The sequence below is a fragment of the Manis pentadactyla genome, chromosome 2 (assembly GCF_030020395.1).
Source record: "Manis pentadactyla isolate mManPen7 chromosome 2, mManPen7.hap1, whole genome shotgun sequence".
NCBI lineage: Eukaryota > Metazoa > Chordata > Mammalia > Pholidota > Manidae > Manis > Manis pentadactyla.
In genome coordinates, this window is record NC_080020.1 from 129,956,261 (window position 1) to 129,970,305 (window position 14,045).

At 40.0% G+C, this 14,045-nt stretch overlaps 1 protein-coding gene and 1 long non-coding RNA gene across 3 annotated transcripts in view; both read left to right on the top strand.

The window, feature by feature from the left end:
• Positions 1-14,045, top strand: part of ANKH (ANKH inorganic pyrophosphate transport regulator) — a 135,983-nt gene that overhangs the window by 25,652 nt on the left and 96,286 nt on the right. The window lies entirely within an intron of this gene.
• Positions 4,127-12,153, top strand: LOC118918137 (uncharacterized). The gene is made up of 3 exons (XR_005027014.2): positions 4,127-6,519; positions 10,615-10,725; positions 12,039-12,153. It is a non-coding gene; the product is annotated as an uncharacterized LOC118918137 (long non-coding RNA).

Genomic DNA, 14,045 nt, shown 5'->3' on the forward strand with positions numbered 1-14,045 from the left:
TTTCTGTTCCGTGAACCCAGGAGTGACCCACCAGAAGATGTAATTGTGCACCAGCTCTTTTCTTCTTGTATAATTTGATGAGCTGGGTGGGGCCAGGGTCAGTGTGGCTCATTCCCCTCCAGCTCAACAGAGGCCTGCCCCCAAAGGGTAGTATCTTGGTATTTTTAAAGTTCTCTGTCAAGTTTCGCCATTTGCTTTTAAGGTTGTGCCAGAGGCTTTCTGATCCAGAGTGATTTAAGGTGATCCTCGCCCTTTTTTTACTCCTGTAGCCTTGGGAATCGATCCCTGGACCACACCCATGCCAGGAAAAGAGCAAGCAGGAATCTTGTTTCAGCCTCTCTCACTCCAGGTTTTTCTGACAGCCCAGCAAGCCATTAGGGTTGGTAGGTGAGAGCTTTGGCTAGTCTGTTACCCATTACCATGTGGAGCTACACCCTCCTCTGTGCATGATCCCTTCTTGAGACCTGAGCTTTCAAGAGCAGAGCCTGTCGGATATCAAGACAGAGACCTCATTTTTAATGAGCATAGCAAGCTAATTCTTTTTTTAGTCCTCTTTCTCTGGTAGAGCTTCCCATATACATGGCTACACTATGATTTAGGTACAGAGTGAGTATTTAGCTGCCTCTGGGGCATCTGAAGATATAACCCATCCTGAATCTTAACATGAGTGGAAGGAAAGCCAGTGACCTCGTGGTGGTTCTGCTTGCTGCCCGACTGATCCATCTGAGACGCAGGGACAAAAATGCAGGGGCTGGAGCCTTTCCACCAACTTGGCCAACAGGGGCCCGCAAAAGCATCCGCATGGTTGCATCGAGAGATTGAAAACATTACGCACCAGAAATTGTCTTGGTTACTCATTTATTTGCTTGTAGCTGAAAGTTTTAATTGTCAGTTTAAAGTAGGCTGGACGTAATTTTTGTGAATCAGTTCAACTTCTCCTCATTTCAGAAAGGTTAGGTAGATGTTGGTGTGGTTTCCAGTATCTCAATAGTCATATTCTTCCCGGATTTTTCATAGAATAGTAGAAATTTGTTCTGGGAGAATAGAGATCCTTATCCCCTTTTTAAAGCTATGAAACCAAAGCACAAATAGTAATTAAATTTACTTTAACCTTTGTTGGAAACTGACCTTCTCCAACCAACTCCTCTTGCAGCAGTTTTAAATAAATCTTAGAATTTGTTTTTAATTCTCATGCTGTTTTTAGATGACTTGAACAGTTCTGTAAACCTGCTTGCTTACTGCATATCATCTGTTTATTTTGACTTTTCCCCTGTGTGTAACTGCTCTTAGAATCTTTAACTAGCAAATTGATAATTGACTTTGGTTATTGAGTTTTTTAGAAGGGATACTGCCTGTTTATAAATGTAGAAATTTATTTTTGCTCATTTCAACTATTTTAGTACCTTATAAGAAAGTGCAATAGGGAAAATAATATTAACTTACATGTGGAAAGCTGTCAGAATTTCCAGTGAGACAATAAATTTATGCCTGTGGCAGCCACCTTTTAATAACTTCGAAATACTTTTTGTAATGTTTTTAGTTGTTGAGTGATGTTCTGTTTTGAAAAGGTAACTGCTTAAAGGCTGACTTCTTAGAGTGGTTTTTAGACCAGAAAATATGTTTTTTAAACCTGTATTTGGAGATTATTGATCTAAAAACTGCTTTACTTGGAAGGAGGCTACCAGGAAATTCATTACATTTTGAGCGGAGATGTGGACCCCTGGTATTATGAGCTATTGAGAAATACTAGTAGGGAATTGGGTATTTCACTGGGCAAGGATTTTTCCCCTCAAAATTTAGGGTTATTTTAAAAGGCAAAATATCATTTATAAGCTATTAAGCTTTGCCCCTTAAAAGTTAACCTTCTTCCTTATCTGTCATAATAATTTAATTTGGTGATAAAAAGATTAGACTGTGGGAACTAGTCTATAGTTTGGTAACTGCTTTTCCTCAATTAGCAAGATTAATATGCTAGTTGCATAAAAGATACTGTTTGTTTTCAATTCTGTTCAATTTCTGTTGAGTAAATTTCCTAAAATATGCTGCAGGATAATAACAAGTCTCAGGGAAAATTGGACCCTATAGTTAAGTACATTTGGGCACTGTTGGGTTGACTGTAATAAGATAGCTTCCTAAAGTGTAGGCTTTCTCAGGAGAGGATGGCATGCCGGGCTGGCCTCAGGCATTTGACCCTAGACCCCCTGTGCACCTCGGTAAGCATGGCTATACAGACTGTGAAGGCGTTCCGAATGGGAGAGGGGATCGTGGAAATGTCTTAGAGACACACTTTGGCTTTTGTCATTCTAGTGCCTTGGGTCGGCAGTGAGTGAGCTCAACCTCACCGAAATGTGGAGATAGAAGAAGCAAGAAAAGTCATTTTTTATTCAATATCTATGTACATCATACTTAGGAGCTGTGATACCAATCATGGCAAATGAGGGTATCTTTAGGCAGCTTTTCATTTAATTAGCTACTCATACAAATGTTCATGACTGAATATGCACTGAAATCTTAAACTTTTAAAACCCTCCCATGAGCAGTGCTGTTCCAGAGGGTTGGTCACCAGTCAGATTCTGGCACTGGGTAGTTGTCACCCTCCTTTGGAGCTCCCCCTGTCTTTCCAAGGTCTCTGACTTGGGCATCACAGCCCCAGCCTGGTGGAAAGCTATGCTTTCAGCCCAGCCAGGAACTGTGCAGCAGGAACTAACTTCGTCCCATTCCCCCAAACCCAAGAGGAAGCACGTCGAGGTGGGGATCTCACTTTGGAGCTGAAATATTTTCAAAGATTGTTTGCCGATCCCTGGCCTTTGCAAATGATTAGCATATGTTTAAACACCCATGGAAAGAAGTAGTCCTCTATGACTTTTTCAAAATCAGCAATAATGATAAAGCCTCACGCTATGTCTCCAGAAGCCCAAAGAAGTAGATTGAAAGTGGAGTGAAAGTTCTATGTTGCTAGATAGTAACCGCACAAGAGGGTGAGCATTTAATCAGGTGGGGTAACTGTTGCACCACTGTGCTGTACATTTGAAACCAACATAAGATTGTATATCAACAATACTTCAATTTAAAAAAAAAAGAAAGCAGAGTGAGGAACACCATCAGGCAGGAAGCCTGCTGGGGACAGTGAGCACCCAGTGTGGCAACCCCCAGATGCAGCATCCCAGCACTTGGCTGTGACGTGGGCCACACCGTTGGCCAGCCAGATCTAGGAGGCTGTGCCCTGTACCTTTTCCTGCCCCCACTGCTGGAGTCTTGATCATTGAGTGTTTACCTCTCCCTTGCGAGAGCAAGTGAAGCAAATTGGAAGTTGTCATTTCATAGAGGAGAATGGAGAAGGGACAGAGACAAGGATTGGTAAAAGGAAACGGGATTGGGGATTAGCCGTGGGTTCTGCTGGCCCCTCTCATCCCCTTGCTGGGAGCAGAGTTCCACCTAGGAGGCTACAGCCTGGCTCAGAGGCTTCCCAGTCCTCTGTAACTACACCTTGTAAAACTGTGTGCAAATTTGAGTTGAAAGAACATTGCTTTGAAATATACCATCAGTAATACTATTAAATAGTATATCTTAAGCAAAATACACAAGCGATTGCCTTATATGACTTTAAAAAGAGCCTTTCGTATGTTTGAATTTATTGCCTTATGTGTGGTCCAGCATTTGGTATAGTCAAAATTGCAGTTTCTATTGAGTTATATTCTACTGATCAGCAAACAGTCACTTCACCTAAATGTCCTTCAAAAGAAAAAAAGAAACACTTGCACCACCTGTCCATTAGGCATACTGAGAAACAGATGCAACATAAGATACCTTCCGAGTGACAAGCTGGCCCAGTTTGCCCAGGACCGAGGGCTTCCCAGGAACCCGAGACTGTCAGTGTCAAACTAGGTGAGTCCCAGGCAAACCACAATGGCTGGTGCCTTCTGGGTGCCAGGTGCCAGATGCCAGATCAGAGGTAGGGTGAAGTGGTGAGTCATATCCTGGTCTTTATAGGCAGGGCCATCCTTCCTGGGCAGAGCTTGTGAAAATGGTCATACATAAGTCCTGTGTCTTCATCAAAGGTCGTCAATTCCTTCTGAGCTCAGCAATAATTTCAGCAAGGAAAACATCTACCTTTTTGGGAAACAGACCTACAGCCTTGGGCTCACTAACGTACCTGCAGTCACGGGGCAGCACTTCCCTCCTTGCCTATTCATGCTGCCTGCACCTTGGATTACCATGGCGCATGTGGTGTGCCCAGGCAGAGGCAGCACCAGCCCTGGGGGCGAGCCACCGTGCTAGTACCACTCAGTGCAGCGCTGCGGTGAGCCCAGCACAGAGGTTCTGAGGGTTTAGAAGAGCAGCTTCCAGTGCAGAAGACTCCCATCTAACAATTTGCTTACGACATCCACTTTTACAATCATGTTTAGTAGTTGTCTGTACTTATGTATTCAGCCTGTCATGGTGATTTTAGTGTGTCATTTAATAAGGTGTTTTTCAACTTGACACACTGTACTTTCCCAACCTTAATTCATCCTTCCATTCATCTTAAGGTAAAAAATAGATGGGTGACATTTTCCACCCAAATTCCAAAATTGCAAAACCAGGATCAAGCATTAATAATTCCCTTATTTATATATATGGTGTTAATATTGTGAGGGACCATTTTAGAGGCTAGGTAGATGTTTTCCTTGCTGAAATTATTGCTCAGCTCAGAAGGAATTGATGACCTTTGATGAAGACACAGGACTTATGTATGTAGTACATCTTTAAATATGCTAAGGATGGGGAAAACAACCTGTATTTTGTCTTGGGTCGCTGCCTAAAACACAAGATAAGTGCAACAACTCTTTTAAGGTGACTTGATTTTATGAGGAGGTTTTTTCAAAGATTGATGCTTACGATGCATATGATGTGTAATGGTTGAGTAGCAGTGGGCTGGCAGAAGTGAGTTCTAGATCACACGTTGGGCATTCTTGTTTGATTTGCTGTGTGAGAACAGGCAACATGCCCAAATGCATTCTTCCTAAGCATTTGGTAGTTTATTTATAAAGTAGGGATTTGACACTTTCCTTTTGTACTTCTGAGAGGAGGCTGTATTATTTGTAGAACTTTGATGTTTTCTGGTAGACCTGAATTCTGACCATATTGTTTGTTGAGCTTTTGATTGATTGATCAGGTTATTTCTAGAAATCTGACCACCAAGACTGAGGAAGAATAGTTACCTCAGGCATCTGTATATCAAAACTAAGTGTTTCTTTTACATACAGTATGGGAGTGGTCAGAAACACCCATGAATTAAACCGAGTTCAAGTACTGGTGTTGCCACTTACTAATGATATGACCTTGGTTAAGTCACTGAACCCCTCCCAGCCTGCTGACTTCTCTGTAAAAAGCTGATAGTATACAACGTATTTCATAAGGTCATAAATAAAACATGGAGTGCTCAGCACAGACCCTGATGCTAAATAAGTTCTAAGTTCTATTATTTCTCTTCTTTATAATGTGCAATAAGAATCATCGATTAACTAGTGCTATAGTAAAGGGCTATACTTTGAAATTGTTTCTTCTGAATGATTTCTCTATAAGAATTCCCTTGGGTAATTCAGATGTCTGACTTGGGCAAAGTATTTGCTCGCTTGTTCTTCTACCTCTGATTTAAGTACAGTACAAGGGGGTATACCTTCTTTTGATGAACTGATGTTTGCCTATATCATGGCTAGAGTCAGGCTATGAAATATTTTCACAAGTAAATTTCTCCTATAATTAGATCCTCGCTAGAGGGTATATTACTAATGGGTTTTATTCCACGGTACAGGCCCAAAAATTGCACTGCAGTAAAAACAAGCTTGTTTTTAATGATAGAAGATATCTTTGGATGGTACCCAAGCCAACCTGTCATGGACAGCTTTATGTATGACTGTATGGTGAGATTACCATGGTTCCTTTTTTAAAATAGCATCAAATAGATGGTACTGCTTACAGTAGGAGGGTTTTGCAGCTGCAGCCTAGAAACAAGGGGACAGGTCTTATGGCTTGTCTGTAGTTAATGTGCTTTATCCTGTGTTAGAATGGGTACCACATGGTATGATCTGGGTCGCCCCTTTATCCAACAGATATGGCACCCACACCACCTGGAGATGTCAGAAACTGTCAGCAACCAAATGACCCTTTCAGATGACCTCTGTTGAAATCTTTGTTGCCTTGAAAAGATAATGTGAGGGAAGGAGAACACTGACTAATGTATCAAATTGCAGAAAGATTAACTCTCGGTGAGCAAGATCCCAAGAGAAGTCAGTCTTAGGACAGAGCAGTTTTGATATAAGGAAAGAGAAAACAAAGGTCAGAGAATTTATGGGATGTGCCCTGATAGGATCCTTAAGTTGGGAGTCCTGAGAAGCCGAAGGAATGATGAGATACGCACTTTACTGAGGAAGTGGGGTGTGCTATGAAAGGGTGCTTCAGGACCTTCCCTGACAACCAGCCTCCTCCTCAGCTGTGCCTGGACTGATCCTGTGTGACACCAGGTGAATAATCCCAAAGGTGTGTGTGTGTGTGATATGTGTGCATTTACACTTAAAAGGCAGTGTAGACTAGGGGTTGAGGATACTGACTCTAGGGCTGGACTGCTGTTTGCACCCATCCATCATCCTACCTTGGCTGTTTATCTTATGTAAATTATTAACTCTTTCATGCTTCACTCTGCTTATCTGAAAAAAAAGCCTGGCCTTTATGGTCACTGAGAAAATTTAAAGGCTAATGTATTTGAAGCATTTAGAACAGTGGTTGGCACATGGTAGAAGTATTAGCTGTTATTGTTACTGAAATATGTTAGAGTAATGCCTTCCATATGGAAGGAAAATTCATGGATTAGGGCTGCCAACTGCCTGACCAAGCAAGCCTGATGTCTCTGGCACCTGGCGTATGAAAGTTTCTTTCTTGTTTGTGCCACAACCCATGTCAATGAGGTGGCTCTGCTCCATGCAGACATTCAGGAATCTAGGTTCCTTGTACATAACAGTGTTGCCATATTCTAGGGCCTCTGAGTTCTTCATGGATTTTCAGCATGCAACTGACAGGTAAGGGAAGAGAAGGATTTTGCTAAGAGCATGAAGGGGCCAGACCTTGTCCCACATTCCCACACCTCCCACATTATATTTGACACATGACCCTGTCTAACTGCAGAGGAAACTGGGAAATATAGTTTAGTTGTGTGCCCAGGCAGCAGAGAAGAACATGGATATTGATGCAAACATGGATAAATCAATAGCATATTCATGATTTTGACTTTGGCTTAAGGTTTCCTTATGACACACAGCATTATTTGGTTTAATTTTAAGAATTAATGGGAAAATCTACTCACCTATTTGTCATGGAACACTTAAATTCTACTGTTCATGCAGAAAGTCAACTATGTTACCATTTCGGAATAAAATAATAGTAAAAACTAACATCGATGGAGAATTTAGTGTGGATACCAAGATACCAAACACTTTACACGTCTGTTTTTCCTTATTTAATGAAATGAAATTAATCCCCACCACAACCTTTATGAGGTAGGTTCCAGAATTGCCCACATTTGATGCACAAAGCAACAATTACAGAGAAGCCATTAATCCAAGTGAAAAAATCTGTATATCTATGAAGAGAGAAAGAATCACAGGATTAATAGAGATTGACAAAATTGCTAGTGTGTCTTTTCCTCTATCCTTTTCATCTATAACATGACAAAATTTGGTAGATAGTGAACTTGTAGTTATTAACTTAGGGAGTTAATAACTTTCTACTTAGGGAGACCAAATCCAGATACACAGCAGAAGAGACTTAATCCAATATGGGGTGTTCACTCTACCTGATACAGCACCCATTAATTTGTCATGAGCTGGATGGCTTGTCAAGAAAACCTAATACATGTGTGCGTGGAAAAACACACATCAGCGTATGCTTTATCCTTTGGTTTACTTTATTTGCTTAACTAAACGTGCTGTGTGTGTCATCAGGTTAAACCATGCATGCACTGCATTAGTCTGGAAAAGTACCATGAGGGTCTGAACCTCTGATATCTGTGCAGATATTCCTTGAAATATCAGTTAGGTTCCTGAATTGTATTATATCTGTAGGCAATATTTTAATGACAGAGGGTAAATAACCTAATGTCACTGGTGTGTGTGCTTTAATGTTTTGAGCATGACATCACAGAGAAAAAAGATACAAACACCATTCTGTCCACCCCTACAGGTGGACAGTGTAAAGACCAATCTTTGTGTAAGGCACTTATTATTCTTACAAGATTCTACATGATCAGTTAAAATGAGTCAGCTCATTGCCATCTTTATCAATTCCGGAGACTTCAAGTCCTTCTGTGGAGCTAACATAAGTTTATAAAAGCCCTGAGAAGTTGAGACTTAAACAGATGTCAGATGGAAGCAGCAGATGTGTAATAGCACAAAGGGTTTTGATGGGCCATGGAATAGCTGAGTAATTAGAATGTCTGTGTGCCGGCATATCTACTTACACACTCTTGGCCAAGCTACAAGATAGTTGGATGTTTGCCCACTTGCTTGTGGCCTCATCTGCCTTTTGAAAAGTGTCAGCTTGGCAGCCAGACGAGGAAAGCACCTACTCCTGAATATTGGGCTCTGTTGCTGTGGGCTTTTTCTTTTACATGGTGCCTTGTTTTGGTTTTACAAAATGAGGAGATAATTGAGGCTAACCATCAATCTATGCGTTACTAACAGGTGAGAGTCCAATGCTTTTCACCTCTAGATTTCAAAGTATTTTCCACTGTGCAAAGTTATAATATTCCTTATCACATTTGTTCTTAAAAGTAATTTTTATTGAGTTGAGAAAGTGACATTTGCTCACCTTACAGGGTGTGTGACCAGAGCCATGGGTCACTGAGGTGACAGCTCAAGTCAGGGGCCAGGCAGAAAACGGAAGTATCCAGGGCCAACTTCTTGGGCTATTAACACTGGTGATTTAGACGGGACTTTGGACTTGGGGCCTCATTCTTGAGGGCCAGGGGCTCTTTATAATATGTCAGGAAGCGAGTGCTGGCAATCGCTCCTATCAGCTGATTAAATGATCTCACACACTGCAGGACTCTCATTGTATTTATAACTGGCATAGTTTGGAAATGACTGCCTATTTTTATTTGGAATAACATAACATGGTTATTCTCATTCCCTGAGCTCTTATTGAGGGTATTTGGGGTTCTGGCCACATTGGCCTGCTGTGTATGGAGTTCATGACCATGGCCATATGCATTATCATTCCTTTCCTGATCCAAACACAGCTCCATTTTAACATTAAAAAAGAAACCACTTTTTAGTTTATCTGTTACTCAAGGACAAATCACTCAATCACTATAGCCACTTCTCCAATTTGGGCTTTGATTTCTAAACAAGAATAGGTCATGTGCAGTGGACGAATCATATCTAGGCTAAATCTGTTTGGCTTTTGTTCTTCCCCCCTAAGAAATCTGGAGGGAAAAAATCAATTTTCCATCACTTTTTTTTCCTGTTTGTATTTCACCAGATCCTATTTATTTCCTCTTTCAAGGATCCTGTTTATTTCCATCTGGAAATAGATGGTTTCAGCCTTTATATTTGTGGAGGCAAAATGTAATGGAGATGGTGTTTTTCTTCAGTCAAGGCTGTCTGAGATTCTGCAGACTCTTCGTCAGTATAAGATATTCTTGATACCACCTACTTGTTCAGTGGTTTCTGTCTGCTGCCTGTTTATCTGGGCAACAGCACCACAGGAAGAAAGGAGAGTTTAAATGTGGAAATGACTTCTTATGCGTCAGAGGCTGTGAACTTGAAAGTCGTTTATTAGTTTTGATCTCTAGTTGGCTTGAAAACAGCCCACTTTCTCTCTCTCTGTCTCCCAGTATTGAATTGTCAGAGGATCACCCACTTAAACTCCATGCTATGACTTTATAAACATGAAACATTATAAATTGTTTATTTCCACAGCACATTGTTCATTTCATAAGCAGTATCTCTCTTCTTTTTTACAATTTTATTTTTTCATTATTGCTGTTGTTATTCCTGATATTCTGAGAGACATAGTGACATTTAAATGAAATAGTTCAAAGCACCCAGGACCAATAAAATAAGTTAACTAAAGTTATTTTCTTATAATATAGGTATAAAATAGTATGCATTCAGCTCTGAATCTCTGAAGTTTATACTTTGCCCTTTGCAACACATACAGTCAATGCCAGATGTGTAGTTGGAAGTTTGGTTTCATTTAGTGTTGTAAAATTTCCTGATGGTGTACTGAATATCACCAAGCTCAGATAACCTCAAATTAATACAGTATTAGTGGTCTTTAATGGAAGATACATAGGGCACAAGAAAAGGGCAAAAGTGGTTTTCATGTATTTCTTGGATTTGCAGATTTGTAGTCATGAAATTTCTGTTGTGTATTGACAGAGTTTTACTATTGTGGTTAGCATTGCTTCTGAATACATGCTGTATATCATGGAAAGTGAAAGCCACTCCCTTTTTATATATAGTAAAAGAGATTATATAACAGTTAAAATAGTATCCACAGATGGGCCCATTGTAGGGTCATTATGTGATTTTGCTGGTGTGCTATTTCTGAAGTGTGAAATATTCATTCTGTTCCAAGGACTAGGAAACACAGCGTCCCCCAAAGCACGGTCGATGCAGCCCTGTCCAACACAAATATAACAGGAGCCGCACATGCAATTTAAAATCTTCTCATAGCTGCATTTAAAAGGTAAAAACAAAAGCAGGTGAAAATAATTTTTGTTCTATATTTTATTTAACCTAATATACTCCAATTTTTCTCATTTCAATATGTAATTAAAATAAAATAATTAATGAGCTGTGATTCTCATTTCGTACTAAGTCTTTGAAATGTGGTATGTATTTTACACTTAAAGCACATCTAACTCCAGACTGGCCACCTTTCAAATACTCAGTAGCCAGTGTGGCCAGCAGTTGCCGCACTGGACAGCCCAGGTCTGGTGTTTTCATGAAGTAAATCTATTATTAATGGTTTGATGGCAGCTTCAAGTCAGAAGAAGAAAGGATCATGTGAAATGTCTGCTCATTGGCAGAAAGTGAAATGTCAGTTCTCAAAAAGGAAAATGTTGACAAGACTTTCTGGAAAATATAACTTTATTTCTGAATTGTTTAATACAGGTCGAATGCTGCTCGATAGCAGAATAAAGATAGACTTTATTTTCATGGTAGAAACAAAGAAACAAACAAAATCCCAGATCTAATGTTAGTCATTTCTTAAAGGAAATTAAAATTCAACATCATAGAGATTTAATGTAAAGGATCCTTTTTTAACGCATTTATCTGGGTCTGCTGTTGCCATGGTTACATGGATGTAATACAGTCGAAGTTAAAGATTCCAGTTATAGTCAGAGTGCTTTCTTTAGTTATTATATTACTTTTCAACTGATGGCTACTCTTATTATATTGGGTTTCCCGCCCAAAAATGGAAGTTTTGCTTAATGAATGCTTATATTTTTATTTGGTATAGTCAGTGGGAAAATGAACCATTAATGCCATTCCAAAAGCTTCAAAGATCTCACAGCAGCTAACCAAAACCAGTTTGTTTTAACTCAAAACTAGAAGCAGAGAGCATTATTTGTGGTGAATTTCCTCTCTTGGTGCGTCCTCTGGAGCGCGGGCTGTTTTACTCCATTCCATTTTCAGAGTGAAAGAACTCTTACTATAATCCTGTGAGGTGATAACATGCTCTTGGTGGCCAAGTAAAAGAGTTCTTGCCAACCATATGGCCCTCCTTCTGAAGAAGCTCTGACCTTTGAGCTTATTACTGTTGATTGGCGATAGAGGTTTTGTTAGATGATTACCCTCAAGGGATTATTAATGGAAGCATGTGCTTGGAATGAACTTGGAGTGTCTCTGCAAACCCACGAATCTATCATCCTCTTGATGTTGGCTACCATATGGTCTTTGCACATTTTTGAAGTTTAATAACTTACATTTTTTGTATGGTAGAAATTTACGATTCCTCTCCTTAACCAAATTTTTGTTAACCTTCTTGTCTACCAGGCTCCAACCTTAGCCTTATCTGGCCTGCCTTTAGCAAGAATCCTGCTGTCAGTTTGTAGAGAATTTCCCACCCTCAAGATACCTAATCACCCTTGATAACTTCTCACGTTCCCCACCCACCACCCTTGATGTATAAGTTGTTAGCCTGCCATTAGCAAGAATCTCCCTCCCCTTAATGTCTCCTCTTAGTAACTTTTCAGCTGCTTACCCCCTCACTCTGCTCACTGGCTATATAAAGCCCCACTCTTCCTTGGTGTATTCGGAGTTGAGCTTGATTTCTTTCTTACCATTTTGATCGTGTTGACTCCCTATTGCCAAAGTCCTAAATAAAATCTTCCTTACTGCTTTAACAAGCATCAGAATCGTTTTTTCTTTAAGAAAATAATAAATTGCATAGAAAGGCCATGTATTAAAACTTAAGACAATTTTATTTTATAATGATACATAGTAAATTCTTACTTCATCCCTACTGAAAAAAAACACTAGGCAGTCTGTGGTTAGAGTTGAAGTTCATATTTATTCAGATAATTTATCATTCATTATCATTAGTGGATATTTTATTTCACCTTGTAACCGAAGTGTAAAATCTGGCCTAAAACCTTATAAAAAGCTTATTTATAAAATATTGGATTTCTGTACTCTTAACTGTTTCTATAGGACTCAGGTGTTCTTAATTGATACCAGTGTTTGGCCCAAAATACATGGGAATGTCTCTGCCAGCAGTGTTCTCTCCTGAATTGCAAAGGTTACAGAAAGGTTTAATTTATTTATGTTAACTCATTTGCAAGAGGTCAATGAAAAAGTCACATGGGAAAGAGACTCTTTCTCTGGCAAAAATAAGTATACTAAAGTGAAGGTGATCAAGAATCACATTGTAACTTCAGAACAGGTTTCACTGCAGAGAGAAGTCCGTGTATAAATGCTGGTCCCCACTGGGAGGGCTTTTTCATTAGCGAGTCCAGATCCCTGTTCCAAGCTTTCGTGATGGCATTCCGTCCAGGTAGCCTATGGAACATATGGAGGCAGAAGCTTGTGTATCTATCTGTTTCCTGCCAGAATGTCATTCCTCCATGTTTAATTACAAGTTATGCAAAAGAAAAAGAGGAAGACAGCAGAATAATAGGTAGTTTCATTTCATTTTTCTGAAGATAACTGTGGAAACTCCCCAAAGAGTCACTTTTCAGGAGTAGATGATCTCTTCCAGGGCACCGGCCTGCAGTTCCCCCTGTGACAGACAAGCTCATGACAGCAGCCTGATCATTAATGCCCTAGTCAGAGTTGAGCCTCAGAGTGAAACCACTTTCAGTCTCTTTGTTAAAACCTCAGTAAACTTCTGTTTGTGTTTAGAATAATGCATTTCATGGTTTTTTTTAAACTTGGCTTTTTCCAAAAGTAGCTCTTTAGAAGCAATGAAATGTAAGTTCTTTGGGAAGGCTTCTCTAAATGTCCACCGTGTGCATGTTTCAAAAAGTCACAGACTGGACCCATAGCAGTTCAGTGAAGCTTTTATTTCTTTGTGAAAGGAGACAGGGCAGAATTCCTACTTTCCCACTTGAAAAGAGGCAACCGTGAGCCTTGGGAGGCTGGGGGGTGGGTAGCCTGGTGGCAGATGGAAGCCACTTGTTTAGAGGCAAGTATGCACGTGAATATGATCCTTTTCTGCTTCTGCCTTATTAAAGAAAAAAAAAAAAAGAAGAGCTGAAACAGCTCCGGGAGGAGTAGGTCGTCATGGTCAGAGAGGCCAACTTTCTCCCCCTGATGGTTCTGCTCCAGAATAGCAATGACCTAAAACATGGAGTGTGGGCAAAACCTGGGCTTCCATGTGGAATAAAGTAGGTGAGAGAGAAAAGCTAAAGGTTTCATCAGGGTACATGATGAATCATTACAGTTATGGGGAGACTGATTGGATAGGCTAACAAAATGTGCCTAGCTATCGGTTTCTTTAAATCTTGCCCTTTTTGCATCCACTTATTTTAAAAAATTAAAAATTTTCCTGCTTTTATTTCA